At 38.7% G+C, this 22,303-nt stretch overlaps 1 pseudogene; it reads left to right on the top strand.

The window, feature by feature from the left end:
- The first annotated feature begins 212 nt into the window (after positions 1-212).
- LOC117695029 (large ribosomal subunit protein uL30 pseudogene) lies at positions 213-18,813 on the top strand (annotated as a pseudogene).
- Positions 18,814-22,303: the final 3,490 nt, after the last annotated feature.

Raw genomic sequence — 22,303 nt, forward strand, 5'->3', positions numbered from 1 at the left:
GAACCCCAAAGGTCCAGGTTAGTTGATTCTGTTGGCTTTCCTATGGAGTTCCTATTCCTTTCAGGACCCACAGTCCTTCCTCCCATTCTTCCATATGAATCTCCAGGCTGCATCCACTGTTTAGCTGTGGGTGTCTGTACCTGTCTGAGTAAGCTGCTGAGTATAGCCTTTCAGAAGACAGTTATATTTTCTCTCCTTTTCAGGCTGGAATCATGGAGGCTGTTCCAGAGAAGAAAAAGAAGGTTGCCAACCCCCCAGAAACCCTTAAGAAAAAGGTTCCTACTGTACCAGAATCCCTTAAGAAAAAGCAAAGGAATTTCACAGAGTGGAAGGTGAAAAGCAAGAAGGAAGCTCATCTATGAAAGGGCAAAGCATATCACAAGGAGTACAGGCAGATGTACTGGACTGAGGTTTGAGTGGCTAGGATGGCAAGGAAAGCTGGGAACTTCTATGTGCCCACAGAACCAAAATTGAGGTTTGTCATCAGAATCTGAGCTATCGATGGAGTAAGCCTAAAGTTCAGCAAGATATTGCAGCTTCCTCATCTTCCACAGATTGGCAATGTCACCTTTGTTAAGCTTAATTAACATGCTGAGAATTGTGTAACTGTACATTGCATGAGGGTATTCCAACCTGAAGTCAGTAAATGAGCTCATTTACAAGCTAGGCTATGACAATATCAATAAGAAGTGTGTTGCCTTGGCAGATAATTTCTTAATTTCTCAATCTCTTGGTAAATTTGGCATCATCTTCATGAAGGATCTAATTCATGAGATCTATGTTGTTGGGAAACACTTCAAGGAAGCAAATAACTTCCTGTGGCCCTTCAAATTATCTCCCCCATGAGGTGTATTGAAGAAAAAGACAACTCACTTCTTAGAAGGTGGAGATGCTGAGAACAACCAGATAAAAAGGCTTAGGAAACAGATAAACTATGGTGTCAGCCATGGTATTTTTGTAATCTGCTCAGTTAATAAACAGTCACAGTTTGGCAAAAAAAAAAAAAAAAAAAAAAAAAAAAAAATGCCATGCTAGACTCCTGTCTGCAAGCATAACAGTTTCATTAATAGTGTTAGGAATTAGTGCTTACATTGTGATGGGTCTTATTGGTTGTCCATTCCCTCAGTCTCTGCTCCCTCCCCTGTGCCTGCATTTCTTATGGACAGGATAAAGTTTGGGTTGAAATTTTTGTGGGTGTTTTGCTGTTTCTATCACTCTATTGGGGTTTCTACATGGATACAAGAGCTAGCATCTTCAGATTCCATGTCCCCAATTTAGTGAGTCACAGCTAAGGTCACTCCGATTGATTCTTGGGAGCCTTACTCATGCTATGTCTCTATCTCATTCTGGAGATGCCTATCACCTCCTAACCACTACCAGTTGAAGATTTGCATTCATTTTCATAGCCATCTAGCCATTTCTCCTGTCTTTCCTCACAACTGACCCTGAATATTCCATTCCCTTTCTCATCACCCCCTCCAAGATCCCTCCCTCCATCTGCCTCCTATGACTGCTTTATTTTCCCTTTTAAGTATAACTCATGCTTTCTCCCTTGGGCCTCCCTTCTTGTTTAGCTTCTTTGGGTCTATGGAGTTTAACAAGGTTGCTGTATGGCTAATACCCAGTTATAAGTAAGGACATACTATACATGTCCTTTGGGGTCCCAGGTTACCTTACTCAGGATGATATTCTCAAGTTACATTCATTTGGCTGCCAAAATCATGATGTCTTGTATTTTAATAACTGAATAATATTCCATTATGCAGCTGTTCCACATTTTCTTTGTTCATTCTTCAGATGAGGTACACCTAGGTTGTTTCCAGTTTCTGGCTATTATGAAAAAAGCTGCTACAAACATAGTTGTGCTAGTGTCTTTGTGAAATTTTGAAGCATCTTTTGGGTATATGTCCAGGAGTGGTATAGATGGGTAGATCTATTCCCACTTTTCTGAGAAAACCCCAAATAGATTTCCAAACTTGTTTTATAAGTTTGTACTCCCACCAGAAATGGGGAAGTGTTGCCCTTACAGCATATCCTAGCCACCAAATTTTTTATCTTAGCCATTCTTTTGGGTGTAAGATGGAAGCTAAGAGTTGTTTAGATTTGCAGTTTCCTGATGACTAAGAACATTAAACATTTCTATAAGTGCTTTTCAGCAATGTGAGATTTCTCTGTTGAGAATTCTCTGTTTAGTTCTATACCACAGTTTTAATTGGATTTTTTGGGTTGTTGGTATCTAACTTCTTGAGTTTTTATAAATTTTAGATGTTAGCCATTTGTCAGATGTAGGGGTGAAGATCCTTTCACAATCTGTGGTGTGCAGATTTTTCCTAATGATAATGTCCTTTGGCTTAAAGAAGCTTTGCAGTTTCATAGGTTCACATATATCTGCTGTTGATATTAGAGCCTGAGCCTTTGGCATTCTGTTCAGAAACTTCTTTATTTAATGGTTATTTTCCTTTTTTACTTCTATGAAACTTAGCGTATTCAGTTTTATGTTAAGGCTCTTGATCCACTTGGAAATGAGTTTTGTGCAGGGTGAAAAGTATAGATCTATTTTCATACCTCTAAGTGAAAACATCCAGTTACTCCAGTACCATATTTTAAAGATGCTTTCATTTTTTTCATTTTGGTTTTTTTTTTTTTTTTTTTTTTTTTTTTTTTTTTTTTTTTTTTTGCCTTCTTCACCTAAAATCAACTGTTCACATGTATGTGCATTTTTTCTGGGTCTTTGATTCAGTTCCATTGTTCAATGTATCTGTTTCTCTACGATACTGTATACTCTTTAATCAGTATTGCTCAGTAGTACAGCTTGAGGACAGGGATGGTGATTCCTCCTGAAGTTCTTTTATTGTTCAGGATTGTTTTGGCTATCCTAGGTTTTTTTGGTTTTACATATGAAGTTAAGAATTGCTTTTTAAGCAAGATATTTTATATTATTTGTGGCTATTATAAAGGGTATTGTTTCCATAATTTCTTTTTGGTCCATTTGTCATATTTATAAAGGAAGGCTACTGATTTAATTGACTTAATTTTGTAATTAGCCAGTGTGTGTTTATGAGCTATAGGAACTGGTAGAATTTGGGGGGGAGGGGGTTCACTTATGTATACTGTCATATCATCTGCCAATAACAATATTTTAATTATTACTTTCCAATTTGTATCACCTTGATCTCATTAGTTGTCTTATTGTTCAGCTAGAACTTCAAGTACTATACTGAATAGACAGGGAGAATGTGGGCAGCCTTTTGATTCAAACAGCTCTGAGTTTCATTATTTCTCTGTTTAGCTTGTGTCTGAATGCCTTGTCAGTTGGTGAGAGCAGAGAATTTGAAGGCTCCCATGCTTAATTTGTATGGTTCCATGTGTGATTTGAGCTTTAGCAATGTTTCTTTTACAAAAATGCTTGCCCATGTTTTGGGAGCTACATGTTCAGAATTGAGGTACCATCTTGGAAAATTTTTCACTGGATGAGTATAATGTGTCCTTCCCTATCTCTTTTGATTAATTTTGAAAGTCTGTATTACAAAATATTAAAATGGCTATTCCACCTTGATCCTTGGGTTTATTTGTTTGGAAAGCTTTTTCTACCCCTTCACACTGAGGTATTGTCTATCTTATGGTCAATGTGTGTTTCTTCTATGCAGCAAAATGAGGGATCTGGTTTTAGAATCCTTTTTATTAGCCTTTGTCTTTTGATTGTGGAACTGATTCCAGTGTTATTGAGCAATATTAATGACCAATGGCTGTTATTTCCTGTAATTTTGATTTTGTTGTTGTTGTTGGTGGTGGTAGTGGTGGTGGTGGTGGTGGTGGTGTGTGTGTGTGTGTGTGTGTGTGTGAAATTTCCTTGCTTTTGCTTGTAAGAGAATTATTTATTTCCGGTGTTTTCTAGGATGTAGTTATTTGTCTTAGTGTTTTTCTTCTAGTAACATCTGTATGGCTGAATTTGTTGTTATGTTTTGCTTTTTGAAGCAGGGTTTCCCATGTAGCCTCTGCTTTCCTGGAACTTACTCTATAAAACAGTTTGGCCTTTAACCCAGATATCTGCCTGCCTCTGCTTTCCAAGTGCAGGGATTAAAGTCATGTACCACCACTGCTTGACAGGGACTGACTTGCAATTATCCAAGACCTGCAAACCACTCCATTATAGAAACAAATGATGTATACTGTAGAACACCTCTTTGGATATTAAACAGGGTACTGGGCCATATCTAGGCCACTATCCCATAAGAAAGGTCATAAATGTGGAGAAGACCTTGGAGAAGAACTCTGAAAATCCATTATACATTCATTCCATGTAAATGATAATCAGTAATTGATAAGGGACTACTAGATTCCAGTTTGTATCTGCACTCAGAAGTGGACCCTGTGCTACAGTCTTCCCCACACCAATCATACCCAGAGACAACCTGACACCAGAACCTCTAACACATCCAGGCTAAAAGGTGAGTACAGCACTATGGTCCCAATACATGGCCCAACAGGGACCTTCCTAGGGTCCAAGGGCTCAGAAAGCCAATTGCCAGATGGGGACATATTCCTTACAGATTGTATCTGCACATAGGAGCTGACCCTGTTTTACAGCCCTATCTACACCAATCACACCCAGAGAGAGCTTGACCTCCAGGATTTCTAACAATTACAGGCTCACAGGCTCAGACGGGGACAGGCTCCAGTCAGAGACAGCAAGGCCTGCTAACACTAGAGATAACCAGATGGCAAGAGGAAAACACAACAATATAAGCAATAGAAACCAATGCTACTTAACACCAACAGAACCCAGTTATCTCACAACAGTGAGCTCTGGATACCCCCCCACACACACACATGAAAAGCAAGACTCTTATTTAAAATCCCATCATATGATGATGTTAGAGGACTTTAATAAGGACATATTTAACTCCCATAAAGGAATACAGGAGAACATAGGTAAAGAGGTAGACACTCTTAAATAAGAAAGATATAAATACATTAAAGAAATAAAGGAAAATACAACGAAACAGGTGAAGGAATAGAAGAAAATCATTCAGAATATAAAAATGAAAATAGAAACAATAAATAAAACACAATGGGAGACAACCCTGGAAATGGAAAACCTAGGAAAAGGATCAAGAGTCATAGATGCAAGCATTACCAACAGAATACAAGAGAAAATAAAGAATCTCAGATGTAGAAGAAACCATAGAAAATATTGACACAACAGTCAATGAGAATGCAAAATGAAAAAACTCTTAACCAACAACATCCAGAGAATCCAAAACACAATGAGAAGACCAAATCTAAGAATAATAGGTACAGAAAAGAGAAAAGATTCCCAACTCAAATAGCCACAATATACTTTCAACAAATAATAGAAGAAAACTTCCCTAACCTAAAGAAAGAGATCCCATAAAAAACAAGAAGCCTACAGAATCAAAACTAGATTGTATCAGAAAAGAAATTCCTCCTGTCACTTAATAAGTAAAACACTAAATGTACAGCACAAAGAAAAAATATTAAAAGCAGTAAGGGAAAAAGATCAAGTAACATATAAAAGCAGACCTATAAGAATTACATCAGTATTCTCAACATAGAGTCTAAAAGCCAGGAGATCTTGTGTGGATCTCATACAGACCCTAAGAACAAAAATGACAACCTAAGCTACTAACCCCAACAAAACTTACCATTAACATAGAAGGACAAACCAAGATATTCAAAAAAGTGCCTTTAAAGGTAAATTTCAATTAATATAAAATTAATCAATAAAAAACCATAATATTTAAGAATAATAGAAAAAAACCTAACTGTGTAGTCACAGAGAAGGCAATATGCAGCTCTAGTTTGTGATTTGAAATGGAAAAGGAAAAGGAAACTATAAAGAAAAAAAAAAAACAAATGTTGTCAATTTATTAAAGAATATTTATTAAATGTTCATAGAGTGCTTATTTAATGTTGTAATATTGCATACTTTCCCCCAATCTCAGGAATGGAACAAAAGTCACCACAAGAATTTTATTCAAAGTCATATTTTATATTATGGTAATGACACTTAGAAATAAAAGGACTTCAAGTGTAGAGAAAGACATGAAAGTCTTTTCAAGTGTTAATGACATCTGTATAGATGATACTGCGAGAGGAAAATTTTATGAAAGCTAAGAGAGAATTAAATTTACACAAAATAAATATACAAGATCAACTATGTTCTTGTATGTTAGCATTGTAGATACTGAAAATTAAATTAAAATATTTAAACTTGTAGATATTTCAATAGCAAAATACTTAATACTAAACTTTATGAAACAAGTATAAGGTTGATAAACTAAAGGTGTAAAATATTCAAAATTATAGACAAGTGTAGATGTAAAAAAATGGCTCTTATGTTCATGGTTAAAACTAGTTCAGAGCTGGACCAGTGAGATTGTTCAGTGGGTTTGCAACCAATTCTATCAACCTGAGATTTTATCCATTGACCTGTATTGTACAAGAAATTATTCTCCTAAATTGTCCTTCAACATGTGTATAATGACTACACATGAGTGCATGCACAAACATCTAAGATTTTCCAATCTATGAAAAATAAGTTTTTCTGCTAATCTATGAAAAATAAGTACTTCCAAATCATCTAGAATTTATATTTTGGGAATTTCTCAAGATACTCTTTGCAGGTGGTTATATTCATGTAACACTGTCAGTGTAATGCAATATTATTTTGTTTGAGGTATATTTTCTAATAGATGAGGAGGTGAAGTCCTTCCTAACCATAGGATAAAAATCTCAGATTTGATTGATGTGCGATTATCTTTGAAATTGTTATAATATATATTATATTATATATGTCCCTTGTTCCAGAGGGCATTCCACTATGATCTCCCAGCTGGGGACAGGGCTAGAGTAGGGAGGGTTTGCTACTGTCTCTGTGCTGCCTCCAGCCTGTGTCTCCACTGTCCATAGGGCTCCGGCCCAGCCTGATTCAGGAGGTCCAGGCCAAAGGACACAGTGCGAGCAGGGAGGGGAGATTGCCTGCCTGTCCCTGCAACTGCCACTGCTTCCTCGCAGCTGTAGCTGACCGGTCACTCCCAGGTGCTGCATCTGTCTCTTCACACTGAGCTATATATATATATATATATATATATATATATATATATATATATTCTGATATGCAAACTATATATATATATATATTCTGATATGCAAACTAGTGCTCTGGTTCAATGAGTCCTCTTGTCAAATGAAACTTTACTAAGAGTAACCAAGCAGCCTTTATATAATTATCAGATCAGTACTCTTGTCTCAGTCACATGCTTGAAGGACAGGGGTATTGTTTTTTGTTTGTTTGTTGGTTTTGGTTTTTTTTTTTTTAGCTCAAATCATTGGTGTTGTAGAACTCAGTGAAATCTACAAAGGTAAAAGTTTTAAAATATAGAAGTTCCCATGATCCTCCTGCCCCTGCCTCCATCAGCAAATGCTACCAGTGTGTGCCACCACAACCAGCAAGGTCATATGTTCCACAATTTTCATAGTGCCCTTATTTGTGATGACCAGAAGCTGTAAACCACCCAGATGTCCAACAATGGAAGAATGGATACAGAAAGTGTGGATAATTTATAAAATGGAATACTATTCAGCTATTAAGAACAAAGACATTATGAGTTTGCAAGTAAATGGATGGAACTAGAAAATATCATCCTGAGTGAGATAACTCAGACCCAAAATGAAATGCATTCTATGTATTCATTAATGAGTGGATATTAGACAAAAATGTAAATATTACCCAGTATACAATCCACAGAACTCAAGAAAGTTAACATACTGAAATGAACAAGTGAAGATGCTTCAATCCCACTTGGAACAGAGAAGAAAGCAATCACAGGGGCAGAGAAAGTGAGGGACCTGTGTGGGAAAGGGGACAGGGAGTGAAAAGGAGGAACATGATTATTTATTGGGGAAGGGTTAGAAACAGGACTGAAGACCTAGGGCCCAGCAGAAAGAATGAAAACAGACAACCTCTTGATGTAGAAGGTGTGGGGACCCTCTAGAAAGTACCAAAGACCTGAAAGGTGAGAGACTCTCTTTACTCAAAGGGAGGGACCTTACATGAAATACCCAACAATGGGGAAAGGGAACTTGTAGAGTCCACCTCCAGTAGAAAGGCAGGGCATCAAGTGGAGGGATTGAATTGCCATCCCATAGTCAAAAACTAACACAAAATTGCTCCTGTCTAAAAGAACTACAGGGACAAAAATGGAGAAGAGACTGAGGGAAAGAAGATACAGTGACCAGCCCAAATTGGGATCCAGTTCAAAAAGAGGCTCCAAGGCATGACAATATTATTGATGCTATGTTGTGCTTACAGACAGAAGCCTAGCATGGCTGTCTCTGAGAGGCTCAACAAGGAGCTGAAAGATTCAGATAAGTATACTTACATCTAACCAATGGACAGAAACTGGGGACCACTGTGGTAGAATTAGGGAAAGGCTAGAAGAAGTTGAGAAGGAGGGCAAACCCATAGGAAGACCAGCAGTCTTAACTAACCTGGACACCCAAGACATCTCAGACAGTGAGCTACCAACCAGGTAGCATATATGAGTTGATATGAGGCTCCTGACACATATACAGAAGAAAACAGCCTGTTTTGGCCTCAGTGAGAAAAGATGCACCTAACCCTCCAGAGACTTGAGACCCTAGGGATTGACGAGATCTGATGGGATGAGGATAGGGTGGGAACATCCTCTGGGAGACAGGTGAGTCAGAATGGGATATAGACCAGGAGGGGGATGGATAATGACTGGAGTGTAAAATATAAATAATAATAATGATCATGATGATGATGATGTCGATGACAATAGGAAGAAGAAGAAGAAGAAGAAGAAGAAGAAGAAGAAGAAGAAGAAGAAGAAGAAGAAGGAGGAGGAGGAGGAGGAGGAGGAGGAGGAGGAGGAGGAGGAGGAGGAGGAGGAGGGAGGAGGAGGAGGAGGAGGAGGAAGAAGAAGAAGAAGAAGAAGAAGAAGAAGAAGAAGAAGAAGAAGAAGAAGAAGAAGAAGAAGAAGAAGAAGAAGAAGTGGCACCGATATAACTAAGTGTACAGTTTGTATGTTTATCAATAGTTGTAACAAAACTAAATATCTACATGTAAAATAATATATTTGGACTTGTGACTCAAAATCTGTACAAAATTGAAAGTTTGTAAAGTTCTAAATAAAACAGGTTAACTATAAAACACTAAAAAAGAAAGTATAATGATATCTGGTTACTCAACACGTGCATTTATTTTTAAGAATGTGAGGATCAATACATGAAATAGAAGAAAATATTTGCATATCTTCCATTTAATAACATATCCAATTTCTAATTTATTTTAGGAGTGTTCACAAGGATAAAATACATATAACCCATTAAACATCGACAAAGAATTTGAATAGCTAGTTCTAAAATAAATATATGAAGCATTCATTTTAAAAATTATGTATGTATGCATGTATATGTATGCATGTATGTATGTACAGAGGTTAATTAAAATTTTAGGGAGCCATCTTTCCATCTTTCCAGATGAAGCCTATAGGTTGAACTCAGGTCATCAGATTTGTCATCAAGTACTATTACCCACAGAGTTATCAGGAATTCTAATGTACTTATGAAGCAAATGAGAAATTCTCAATGTTATAAGACATTTTTTAAAAGACCTGAATATTATCCTTTTGAAATATAATTAAAAAAGAGAAATCTCAAGTACTGGAAAATAAAAATGGTAATTAAAGTTGCATAATCCTTTTGAGAAAATAAGTGGAAATTTCTCAAAAACTTTAAAATTTACTTACTATATGAATTAGAGATTTATTGATATGTAACACAGAAAATTAAAAGTACATTTTTCCACAAACATGTACACTGAAATATCCACAGGAATTATATTCGCTAGCCAAAATGCACATCTATTAGGTAATGAGTACATAAAAAGGTTTAACCACAAAATATGAAATGGTGTACCATAAAATAAAGTAGTTATACTTGTTGTATCATGAAGAAATTTTAGAATCATTAGTTGTAATAAATGAAGCCAAGCATGAAAACCACATACCATATGAATTCATTCACATTAAATGTTATATAATTAAGGAAAATCATTTATTAAAAAAAGAGTTAACACATTGGACAGGAATGTAATATGTGACTGATATTTGGATACATTTATTTTTTCTTAATTTATATATTTATCCACTTTATATCCCTATCACAGCCTCTTCCCCCCTCTCCTCTCCATTCCACCCTCACCCCTCCTTCCTTGTTCCATCTTCCACTTCTCCTAAGAGATGTTGCGGATCCCCATCGGTAACCCATACTCTCATATCAAGTTTCAAGAGGACTAGGTATATTCCCTACTACCAAGTTAAGACAAGGCAGTACAGTTATGGAAGGGGCATACAAAGGAAAGTTAATAGTGTCAGCCCTCTGCTCAATTGATTGGAAATCCACATGAAGACCTGATGTATATTTGCTACATATGAATAGGGGGCATACGTCCAGCCAGTGCATGCTCTTTGATTGTAGGTTCTGTCTCTGTGATTCCCCATTGGCCTCAGTTGACACTGTGGAACTTCTTCTGGGGTGCTTGACCTCTCAACACCTTCAATCCTTCCCCTGACTATTCTACAAGAATTGTTGAGATCTGCATAATGATGGGCTTCTGGTCTCTGCATCTCTTTCCATCAGCTGAAGTATGAAGTATATCAGAGGATAGTTATGCTAGGCTTACGTCTTGAAGCATAGCAGAGTATTATTAATAGTGTCAGTGATTGGTTCACTCCCATGAGATGGATATCAAGTTGTACCAGTCCTTGATTGGCCACTCCCGCAATATCTGCTCCATCTTTATTCATTCATATCTTATAGATAGGTCAAATTTGGGGTCAAAGGTATTATGGATGGGTTGGTGTCCTTATCCCTCCACTGGGAGCCCTGCCTGGCTACAGAAGATTGCCATTTCATGTTCCATACCTCTCATTTCTAGTATGCTCATGTAGAGTCACACCCACAGAAACCCTGGAGCTTCCCTCTTCCCAGGTCTTTGGCATATCCTAGAACTTCTCTCCCTATATCTATTGCCAATTTCTATTCTCTCTCCCCTGCCTTTCCTAAATTTGATCCCCATATTCATTTACCCTCTCCATATCCAATCCTACCCAGTTTTCTCCTTCCATCCACCTCTGATGTCTATTTTATTTCCACTTCTTTGAGAGATTTGGGCATCTTTCCTTGGGATATATTTATTATTTAGATTCAATAAGTCTGTGGATTGTAGCATGGTTATTCTGTACTTTAAGGCTAAAATCCACTTATAAATCAGTACATACCATGCATGACGTTTTTATATCTGGATTATCATAGTCAGTATGATATTTTCCAGTTCTACCATTCACCTGCAAATTTCATGATGGCTTTCTGTTTAATTCCTGTGTAGTATTTCTTTGTATAAATAAACCACATTTTCTTTATCCATTCTTTAATTGAGGGACATCTAGGTTATTTCTAAATTTTGGCTATTAGAAATAAAACTGCTAAGAAGCTATTTGAGCAAGTTTTCTTGTGGTACAGTAAAACATTTAGGTATATGTCAGTCAGTGGTTATAGCTGGATCATGAGGTAGTTATTCCTAATTTTCTGAAGAAACTGCCAAATTGATTTCCAAAGTTCTTGTACAAGTTTGCAGTCCTACCAGCAGTGGAAGAATATTCTCATTCCTCTACATTCACATCATCATGAGCTGTCACTTGGGTTTTTATCTCCGTCTTTCTGAATCTGGGATTCTCAGAGTTGTTTTGATTTGCATTTCTCTGATGACTATGGACATCAAACATTTCTTTAAGTGTTTCTCAATCATTAGAGATTCCTCTGTTGAGAATTTTCAGTTTAGCTCTGTACCACATTTTAAAATTCTGTCATTTGGTTTTCTGATTTCTAAATTCTTGAGTTCTTCATATATTTTGGGTGTTAATACTCTATTGGATATGGGTTGAAAATAACTCCATTCAGTGGAACTATTTAATATATTTATTTAAATATTTTTTATTTATATGTTGGTATTGTTTACATTTTATATTCTTTTGATTGTTTTACCACACTACCATTACTCATTTTTCCATAGGTTCTCTAAATTAGCACTTAAAAAAAAATCAGAGAACCACAACCCAGGCAAATTTTCACAAAAAATTAATAAGGAGCAGATGATGTACCTTGTTTAGTAGAGTGCATTCATGAATTCATGTGTTTGGGCTCTAGCACATGCTAATGAATAGTGGTGGTCAATACTTATTGTTGTGTTTATAAAAAGATATAAAGATATGAAATATGTTCAATAGGGGTTTAGTGAGATATGGGGGAAGGGGATGTCTCAGCGGGCCCATGTCAAGGCATCCCTTCCCTCTGAGTGACCAGCCACACAATGGTATAGTATAGAACACAGTTTATTCAGGGCATGAAAAGGGGAGTTAAGAAGGTAGTAGAAGCAGAAAGAGAGAGAGAGGGAGAGAGGGAGAGAGAGAGAGGGAGAGAGAGAGAGAGAGAGAGAGAGAGAGAGAGAGAGAGAGAGAGACAGCAGAGCCTGGTCATGAACACATTGAGAGAAGGGGAAGAGAATGGGGAAGGGGTGAGAGAACAGAGCAGGAACAAGGGGGCAAGGGATCAAGAAATCAAGAGAGAGAGAAGGGAAAGGCAGCCCCTATTATAGTGGATCAGGCCTACCTTTGCCAGGTTACTGTGGGGAGGATCATACCTGGCTGTTGCCAAGTAACTGTGGGGGTGGAGTTTAGACAGAATGCTAACACTTATAATTCCAATACTCAGGATATAGAAACTCATGGTAGATGTAGAGATCAATGTTACCCTCTTATACCTAGAGAATTTAAAGCCAGCCTTACCTTCATGAAATCGTAAATTGAAAAGAAAAGACTTAAAAAATAAATAATTGACTAACAAAAATAAAATTTAGTTAAATTTTATATTAACTACATCATATATATGGATTATTAAAAATGTCTTTTACCATACACCAAGTTTTCCGTACTGAAACCTGGTAAAATAAGAAATTCTATTTATCTAAGAATTCTCTGCATGTTTAGTATGTGAACACTCATCAGTATTGAATGAATAGATTCAGCAAAATTACTATCAAAATCTCAGTGTTTTGATTTTAAAAAGTTTAATCCATCTCTAACATTCCAATGGAAATACAAAACTGTGTATACCAAAAATATTTTTTGAAATTGAGAACAAATTTGAACATATTTTTTCTTAATTTTAAGATGCAAAAAATAATATAGAAAAAATGTCAGTACTGCCAAAGATACAAATACAGAGAGAGGGGAGAGAGAGAGAGAAAGAGAGAGAGAGAGAGAGAGAGAGAGAGAGAGAGAGAGAGAGAGAAAGAGAGAGAAAGAGAAAATACAGAACAGATAAGAAAACTCATTAAAGAGGTAATCATCTCTGCCCCTTCTGCTGATGCCCCCATATTTGTGATGGGTGTGAATGATGAAAAATATGACAACTCACTCAAGATTGTCAGCAATGCATCCTGCACCTCCAACTGTTTAGTCCCCCTAGCCAAGGTTCATCCATGACAACTTTGACATCATGGAAGCACTCACAACCATGGTTTATGCCACCACTGTCACTTAGAAGACTCTATGTTCCCTCTGGAAAGCTGAGGTCTGATGGCCATGGGGCTGCCCAAAACATCATTCCTGCCTCCACTGGTACTGTCAAGGCTGTATGCAAGGTCATCCCAGAACTTAAAAGAAAGCTCACTGGCATGGCCTTCTGTGTTCCTACCCCCAATATATCTGTTGTGAATCTGACATACCACCTGGAGAAAACCTACCAAGTATGATGACATCAAGAAGGTGGTAAATTGAATTGAATTGAATTGAATCTGTAGATTGCTTTTGGCAAGATTGCCATTTTACTATATTAATCCTACCAATCCATGAACTTGGGAGATCTTTCCATCTTCTGTGGTCTTCTTCAGTTATTTTTTCTTTAGATACTTGAAGTTCTTGTTATACATATCTTTCACTTGTTTGGTTACAGTTGCACCAAGATATTTTATATTGTTTGTGATTATTATGAAGGGTATAGTTTCCATAATTTCTTTCTCAGCCCATTTATCCTTTGAGTAGAGGAAGGCTACTGATTTGTTTTAGTTAATTTTATATCGGGCCACTTTGCTGAAGTTGTTTATCAAGTTTAGGAGTTTTCCAGTGGAAGTTTCTGAGTTCACTTAAGTATACTAACATCATCAGCAAATACTGATATTTTGACTTCTTCATTTTCAATTTGTATCCCTTTGAATTCCTTTTGTTGTCTAATTGCTCTAGCTTGAGTTTCAAGTACTATATATCATAGGTAGGCATAGAGTGTACAGCCTTTTCTAATCCCTGGTTTTAGAGGTATTTCTTCAAGTTTCTCTCAATTTAGTTTGTTGTTGGCTACTGGTTTGCTGTATATTGCTTTTACTATGTTTAATTACAAGCCTTGAATTCCTGATCTTTCCAAGAATTTTATCATAAAATTATGTAGAACTTTGTCAAATGCCTTTTTAGCATCTAATAAAATGATCATATGTTTACTTATTCCCTTTGAATTTGTTTATGTAGTGTATTATGTTGATGGATTTCCATATATTGAACCACCCTTGCATCCCTGGGATGAAGCCTACTTGATGGTGGTGAATGATCATTTTAATGTATTCTTGGATTTGATCTGCAAGAATTTTATTTATTAAGTATTTTTGCATTGATATTCATAAGTGAAATTGGTCTGAAGTTCTCTTGTTCTGTTGGGTCTCTTTGTGGTTTTGGTGGCAGTGTAACTATGACTTCATAGAATGAATTAGGTAATGTTCCTTCTGTTTCTATTTTGTGGAATAGTTTGAATAGCATTGGTGTTAGGTCTTCTTTGAAGGCCTGATAGAATTCTGCACTAAACCTACTGTAGATCCTTCAATGCTTCTTGGAAGGGGGAACAAATACTCAAAGGAGAAAACATGAAGACAAAATGTGGATCAGAGATTGAAGGGAAGACTATCAAGAGACTTCCCAACCTGAGGATCCATCCCATGTACAGTCAGCAAAGCCAGACACTATTGTGGATGGTGGGAAAGTGTTAGTTGTTTTAAGAAATCCGACTGCAGTTCAGAACAGACCACTCCAGACCACGCGGTTCCAAGGGGGAGGAGGTTTATTCAGGGGATAGGGCAAAGGTGGGGAGAGGAAGGTGGAAGAGATAAGAGAAGAGAAGTAGAGGCCGGCCATGACCACATGGAGAGAGAGGAAGGTGGGGGAGGGGACAGAGAGGCAAGAGGGTAAAAGAGAGAGTAAGAGAGTAAGAGAATAAGAGGAAGAGTAAGAGAGTGAGGAGGGGGCAAGCAGCCCCTTTTATAGTGGATTAGGCCTACCTGGAGGTTGCCAGGTAACTGTGTGGAGGAGCATACCTGGCTATTGCCAGGTAACTGGGGAGGTGGAGTTTAGACAGAATACTAACAGGAAGTGCTTGCTAACATGAGCCTGATATGTCTGTCTCCTTAGAGGCTCTGCCAAAGCCTGACAAATATGAAGGAAGATGCTTACAACCAACCATTGGACTGAGCTCAGAGTCCCAGATGGAAGAGTTGAAGATAGGATTGAGGGAGCTAAGGGGGTTTGTAGCTCTATGGTGTGAGGAACAGTGTCAACAGGAGCACCAGACATCCTGGGGATTGGTCCACCAACTAAAGTGTACATATGGAGAAGACCCATGGATCCAGTCTTATATGTGGCAAAGCATGACCTTGTTGGACATAAGTGAAGAGGAACAGCCCTTGGGCTTGAGAGTGTTCAATGCTCCAGTGTAGGTGAAAGCCAGGGCAGGAAGATGGGATGAGGGATGGTGAAGCACCCTGAGCACTGCCATGAGGAACCTTGAGGAGCCTGGGAGAGGCCTTTAGTTAATGAGCAGCCGGGCCCAACTTCCAGCTGGAGGAGCCCAGAGCATTCACAGCCAACTACCAGCAGCATGGCTGGAGGAACCCTGGGATCCCCAGCCTTATTTTTTCCCTACAGAGTTTCTAAAGGCAAGACCTGGGATAGGGAGTAACAATTGAAATGTAAATAAAGAAAATAAACAATAAAAATATTTACTATATAAAAGGACTAATTTCATGTCCCCTCTGCACTCCATCATCCAGTATACAATACTACCTGCAATCCCAGAGACAAGCAGCCATCATGGACTACCAGGTGAGACCACTATACCAATTTTCTACCTGCAGGGCCCTTGGGAAAATGCGGAAGTAGAGAGTTCTAGCCTTTCCCCTTTGTACTCCTTTTCTGAGCCATAGCTTTACCTTTGTTCCTGGAGGCATGCTGCCACCCTGAACAACCAAGAGAGATACCCAAATCCCAAGCTCCTGCCCATGGTCTCCCCAGCAAGATAAGCAGCCAGAAAATCTGCCCTGTCCCCTCTGCACTGCATCTTCCAGTCCACACCTCTTTCTGTAATCCCAGAGGTCTGAAGCCAGCTGGGACCACCAGTACTACCTGCAATAGTGAAGACCTGCTGCCATCCAGGACAATGAAGGGACTGAAGCCATCACAGACTATTAGTTCTACTAGCATCTGGAAGCCGGCTGTCATTGGGAATTACGAGCTCTACCTGTAGTCCAAAGTCCTGCTGCCAGTGACTACCAGGCCTGCTAACAGTAGGGTCAACCAGACAGCTAAAGGCCAGCATACAAAAAACAGTAAGAAAAGTCAGAGCAATATGGTACCACCAGAACACAGATATCCTATCATAGCAAGCCCTGAATATACTAACACATCTGAAATACAAGAAAATTATGTTAAATCTAATCTTACTAAGATGATAGAAACCTTTAAAATGGAAATGAATAGATCTCTTTAAAAATACAGAAAAATACAATGAAACCGGTAGAGGCCCTTAAATAGGAAATGAATAAATATAAAACAACATGGAAAAATACTATGAAACAGGTGAAGGAAATTTGTCAAACTATTCGAGACCTAAAAAAGAAAATGGAATCAATAAAGAAAACACAAACTGAGGCAACCCTCAAGATAGTAAACCAAAAAAAAAAAAAAAAAAAAAAAATTCAAGAACTACAAACATAAGATCATTAAACAGAATACAAGAATACAAGAGTTGGAAGGAAGAATATCAGCAGTGTAAGATACAATATAAGAAATTGATACATTGGTCAAAAAATGCTGAATCAAAATGTTTCTAACCCACAACATCCAGGAAAATTTGTACACCATGAAAAGGACAAACACAAGAACAAGAGAAATGGAAGAAAGACATGATTCCCAACTCAAAGGCCCAGAAACTATTTTCAGAAAAAACATTCTAGAAAAAAAAATTTCCTAAGAATGAGATCCTTATAAGAACAAAAGCTTACAGAACACAAAATCGACTAGACCAAAAATGAAAATCCTCCCATCACACAATAATCAAAGCAGTAAATGAACAGAACAAAAAAGAAATATTAAAAGTCACAAGGGATAAAGGCCAAGTGACATTTAATAACATGCCTATTAAGACTTCTTAGCAGAGCTGATACAAGCATGAAATCAGAGATGCCAACCCAGACTACTGTGCCCAGCAAAACTTCCAATCAAAATAGCAGATAAAACAAAATATTCCTTTACAAAACTAAATTTATACACTATCTTATCACTAACTCAGCACAACAGAGGATACTAGAAGAAAAAATCCAACACAAGGAGGTCAACTACACCCACAAAAACGAAAGAAAAACACATCTGTGGATTCAATTCCTGATAAAATGACACAAACTAACTGTAAACTGGATTCATCATTCTGCTGCATATAAAAAACACCTCAGCAACAAAGATAGATAATTCTCTCAGATTAATGGGTTAGAAAAAGTTTATCCAATAGAATCCCCCCAAAAGCAAGCTAGAGAAGCAATATCTAATAAAAAAAATTCATATAAAAGTAATCAAAAAGAGGTGGGGAAGGACACTTTATATGCATCAAAGTAAAAATCCACCACAACTAAAGGAGATCAAGAAGAAGCAAAATGAAAAAGAAAAAGACAAAGTATCACTACCCACAGATGGTGAGTAGCATATATCATTGACTCCAAAAATTATTTCAGAGAATTCCTATAGCTGATAAATACCTTCAGCAAAGTTTCTGATTACAAAATTAAATAAAATATCTGTCACCTTTCCTTATAGAAAAAAAATGGACTGAGAAAGTAATTGGGGAAACAATGTACTTCACTGTTGGGCCTTGGACGAGGTAACTCCATTTAACCTGTTACCTTCAGTCACGTAGGGCACAGGGCACAGGTAGAGGGCATGATTAACAAGTCTCTACCTCTAGAGATTTAAATATTAATGAATTATCAAAAGGCCAGGGGCGTAGCTAATTAAGTTATTCCCTCCCCTTTCTCTCTTCCCTATAAGATTGGTCTCCCCTGGCTTTGGCGAGGGGGGGGAGTGGGGGGGGAGGTGTGCGTACCACCTGCATCCATTTATCATGTCATGAACAATAAAGTTTTGGAAAACCGGACTCCACGTTTCCATGGTCTCTCCGCCTGATTCCCAGCTTTTGGAACCCTGGAATCTTGCCGATGCAGCCGCCAGCCCGAGGCAGCTGTATGAATGTGGGATTCTCCGCTGGCAATGTGGGAAGCCAGCCCGGGACCCTGATGCCGGACCGCCCTGGGACCCTGCTGCTGGCATCCCTCCCCCGACCCTCGAGATTTCTTCCCCACAGCTGGCGCCACCAACGTGGGGCACGACCACCCACCCATGAGTTCAGAAGAACCATCCAGGTGTCCGAGAACTTCCTTCGTTGTTGACCCTCTGCCTCAGCCGCCTTTCTCCTCTACTTAGCCAACACTTCCTGGCTTAAGAGCTGTAACGCTTTAGAGCCCGCTGGGCTCCCTGCTACTTAGCTGACACTTCCCAGCTTAAGAGCTGTAACGCTTTAGAGCCCGCAGGGCTCTTCTGCTAACTAGCCGACGTTCCCGGCTAAACAAAGAGCTGTACCGCTTGACAACCCGCCTGCTCTCCCTGGAGCCTGCCTGGAATGCCCGGCTGCCTTTCTGTCAGCTAGTCGGCTCCTTATCAGCCTGGCCCGAGCCTGGACCAGTTCAATGCGGAGTAGCGGGGGGCAACACCTGGAGAAGATCGGCCAGCAAGGATGCCAGAAGCATCAGCAGGGGCAGGCAATCTCCCCTCTCCGATCACGCCCTGCCACCAACCGGGAGACTGTCGAGGGACATCCTCCAGGACCAGGGTCCAACACTTCACAATAGCAACAAATAATACAAAACACCTTGGTGTAACTCTATCAAGCAAGTAAAAGTACAACAGAAACTTGAAGAGTTCCCTGCTCAAGGATCAGTAGGATTAACAGAGTAAAATGAGCCATCTTATCAGAAACAGTGTACATATTCAATGCATTTCCCATCAAAATTCCAACTCATTTCTTTCAAGAAATTGAAAGAACAATTCTCAACTTCATATGGGGGAAAGAAAAGACCAGGAAAGCTAAAACCATCTTATACAATAAAAGAATATATTTGGTTTTCACCATCATTTACTTATATAAGTTCTAATACAGACCAATAGTTATCAAAAACTGCATAATAATGGTATAAAGAGAGACAGGTGGATCAGTGAATTGAATCAAAGGTCCGGAAATAAGCCTACACCACCAGGGAAATGCAAAACAAAATGACACTGAGATTTCACCCTGCACCCATCAGAATGACTAAGATAAAAAAAAAGAAAAAAAAAAACTCAAATGATATCAATCAAAGATGCCCCACCATCTCACACAAGGACACTTACTCAACTAAGCTCATAGTAGCCTTATTAGTTAGTAGTAACCAGGCATTGAAAACAACCTAGATGTCCCTCAACTGAAAAATGGTTAAAGTAAATATGGTTCCTTTATACAATGGACTATTATTCAGCTATTAAAAGCTAGGACATAATGAAGTTTGAAAGCAAACAGATGGAACTAGAAAAATGTCATCTTGAGTGAGATAACCCAGAATGAAAGGGACATTCATGGTATCTACTCACTTATTTGTGGGTATTAGCACTAAGGTACAGGATATCTACCTTACAATTCACAGACCTAGTGAAGCCAAATGACAAGAAGTGCCTAAGAGAGAATGCTTGAATCTCACCCAGAAGGAGCACTATAATTGACACTGGAGCTAGATGGAGGGAAGATATCCGATCAGAGGGGGTATATAAAAGGGAATGTATTAGAGCATCATGTGTAAAGTCAGGGAGAGAATGGAAATAGGTGGTAGTGTAAGACCCCCCCAAAGGGGACCCTCACCCAATCCGGACCTGCACGCACCCAAGGACACACGAGGACTTCCTTGATGTAATAACAAAAGGTAGTTTAATGGTGAGGACCCTCGGGCCAGAACATATCTCATGCAGGAGATAGAGGATCCGACCTCCAGCCCAGAAAACTTGGGATATTTATGGGTAGGGGTTGGGGAAAGCAGGAAAATTTGGCACGGTTACATATGATTGGATATTTCAAACATCCGTTCTCAAGCCTGGTTTCCATCTAGCCCCCATCCCAATTATCATAATTTACATCTGTATCTTGCTCCTGGGAGAATTCCTTTCAAGTGACTTCTGTTTACCCAGGTGTTTCATTGCCTCTATCTTGGGTCCTGTGTGCCTTTGAAAAGTTTATTCAAGCCCTTAAAATGCATCCCAGGGGCAGCTAACACTTGAGTGTAAATTGAAACTCTGAACCTAAGAAACTTTCATGTTGAGACCTAAAATTTCATTTTTACAATTTATTCTCACAGTAGACTGAGGTAGGTATATCTCTAATATATACAAGAGACCTGGAATGTGGGAGGCTTCAGTTGTTGGGGAGTGACTTTTAGCAGAAAGTGGCTATCTGCTTTGCAGCCAGCTTGAGCCATATACCCTGACATGAGACTTGGATTACAATAGCCTACAACAGCTGAGCACACTCCTGTAATCTTGGTTTAGATACCTTGGGTGTGTAAGATTAAAGGTGTGTGAGATTAAAGGTGTGTAATTTAAGAGTGTGACTTAGACGTGTAGAGATCAGATTTAGAGACAAGACCTAGGGGCATGATTAAAGGTGTGACCAAAAGGCATGGCTTAGAACTGAGACATATAAAAGGCAGAGGCAGATGGTAGAGAATGAGACACTTAGAGGAAGAGAGACTGAAGAATAAACAGGATTGAAACATATTCTGTCTGGTCTCCATTCTTCGAGTCCATCCTCACTCTCTCTCTCTCTTGCTGAACCCCTACCTTCAGACCAGAGCGGCAGCTTGGACCAGGATACAGTGGCCGCCAAATGTGGGGCAGCCCAGGCCTCAATATTTTGCTCAGTTCTCAACGTTTTTGGCCGCCCAAAGTGAGGCACCAGCTTAGGTCTCAACATTTTTTGGCGTCCAACATGGGGCTAGTGTGGCTCTCAACGTTTTTTGGTGCTCAACGAGAGGCAGAGAGAAGGAGAGATCCAGTGAGTGACATTACCAGAAGAAGGATCTATTGACTGTTGCAGGAATCTGCCACATCAAGAAAGGTAAAGAAATGGGACAAAAAATTAGTCAACCTGAATCCAACTCTTTGTTTTGGTTTGCTTCAAGAAAGGTAATGAAAATGGGACAAGAAATTAGTCAGCCTGAATTCAACTCTCTGTTTTCGTTTTGTTTGCTGCTCACATGTGTTAATTTTCTGCTTTTGTTCTTGAATGCTGTCTTTTTTGTTCAAAATAAAAGGAAGCGTAAGTTAGAATCCAAAATGCAACCAAAGGTTGATGACAATTTGTCAGAGCCAGATTATGCTGACCAAGAGGAAGAGGAAGTCAAATTTTATGATGCACCTCCACCTCCAAATGCTACCGCAATGGAGATGGTGGTTATAGATTCCATCAGGGAGTTACAGGAAAAAAATATCTGTTCTTAAGCAACAAATAGAGTTAGAAAAGAGTATCAGGACTTAATTAATCAGCTATAAAAATTAAAGACAGGAAAGATGTCTCAAGAGTTAAACTTCAAAAATCCCCTAGCTCCTTGTGTTCCTCAACCAGGAGTCGAAAGACAGTCTCTGTCGTCTAGCTTAAGATTAGCCACAGATCATCCAGAGGAGGGAAATGCTGAGGCTTTTCCTGTATCAGATACCAGAGATGATCAAGGGGTTGCTTGGAGACATCACATAGGATTTAATTTTCAAATTATTAAAGAAAAAAATGCAGTATCTCAATACGGTGCCACTGCTCA

This window comes from Arvicanthis niloticus, chromosome X (assembly GCF_011762505.2).
Source record: "Arvicanthis niloticus isolate mArvNil1 chromosome X, mArvNil1.pat.X, whole genome shotgun sequence".
Classification (NCBI taxonomy): domain Eukaryota; kingdom Metazoa; phylum Chordata; class Mammalia; order Rodentia; family Muridae; genus Arvicanthis; species Arvicanthis niloticus.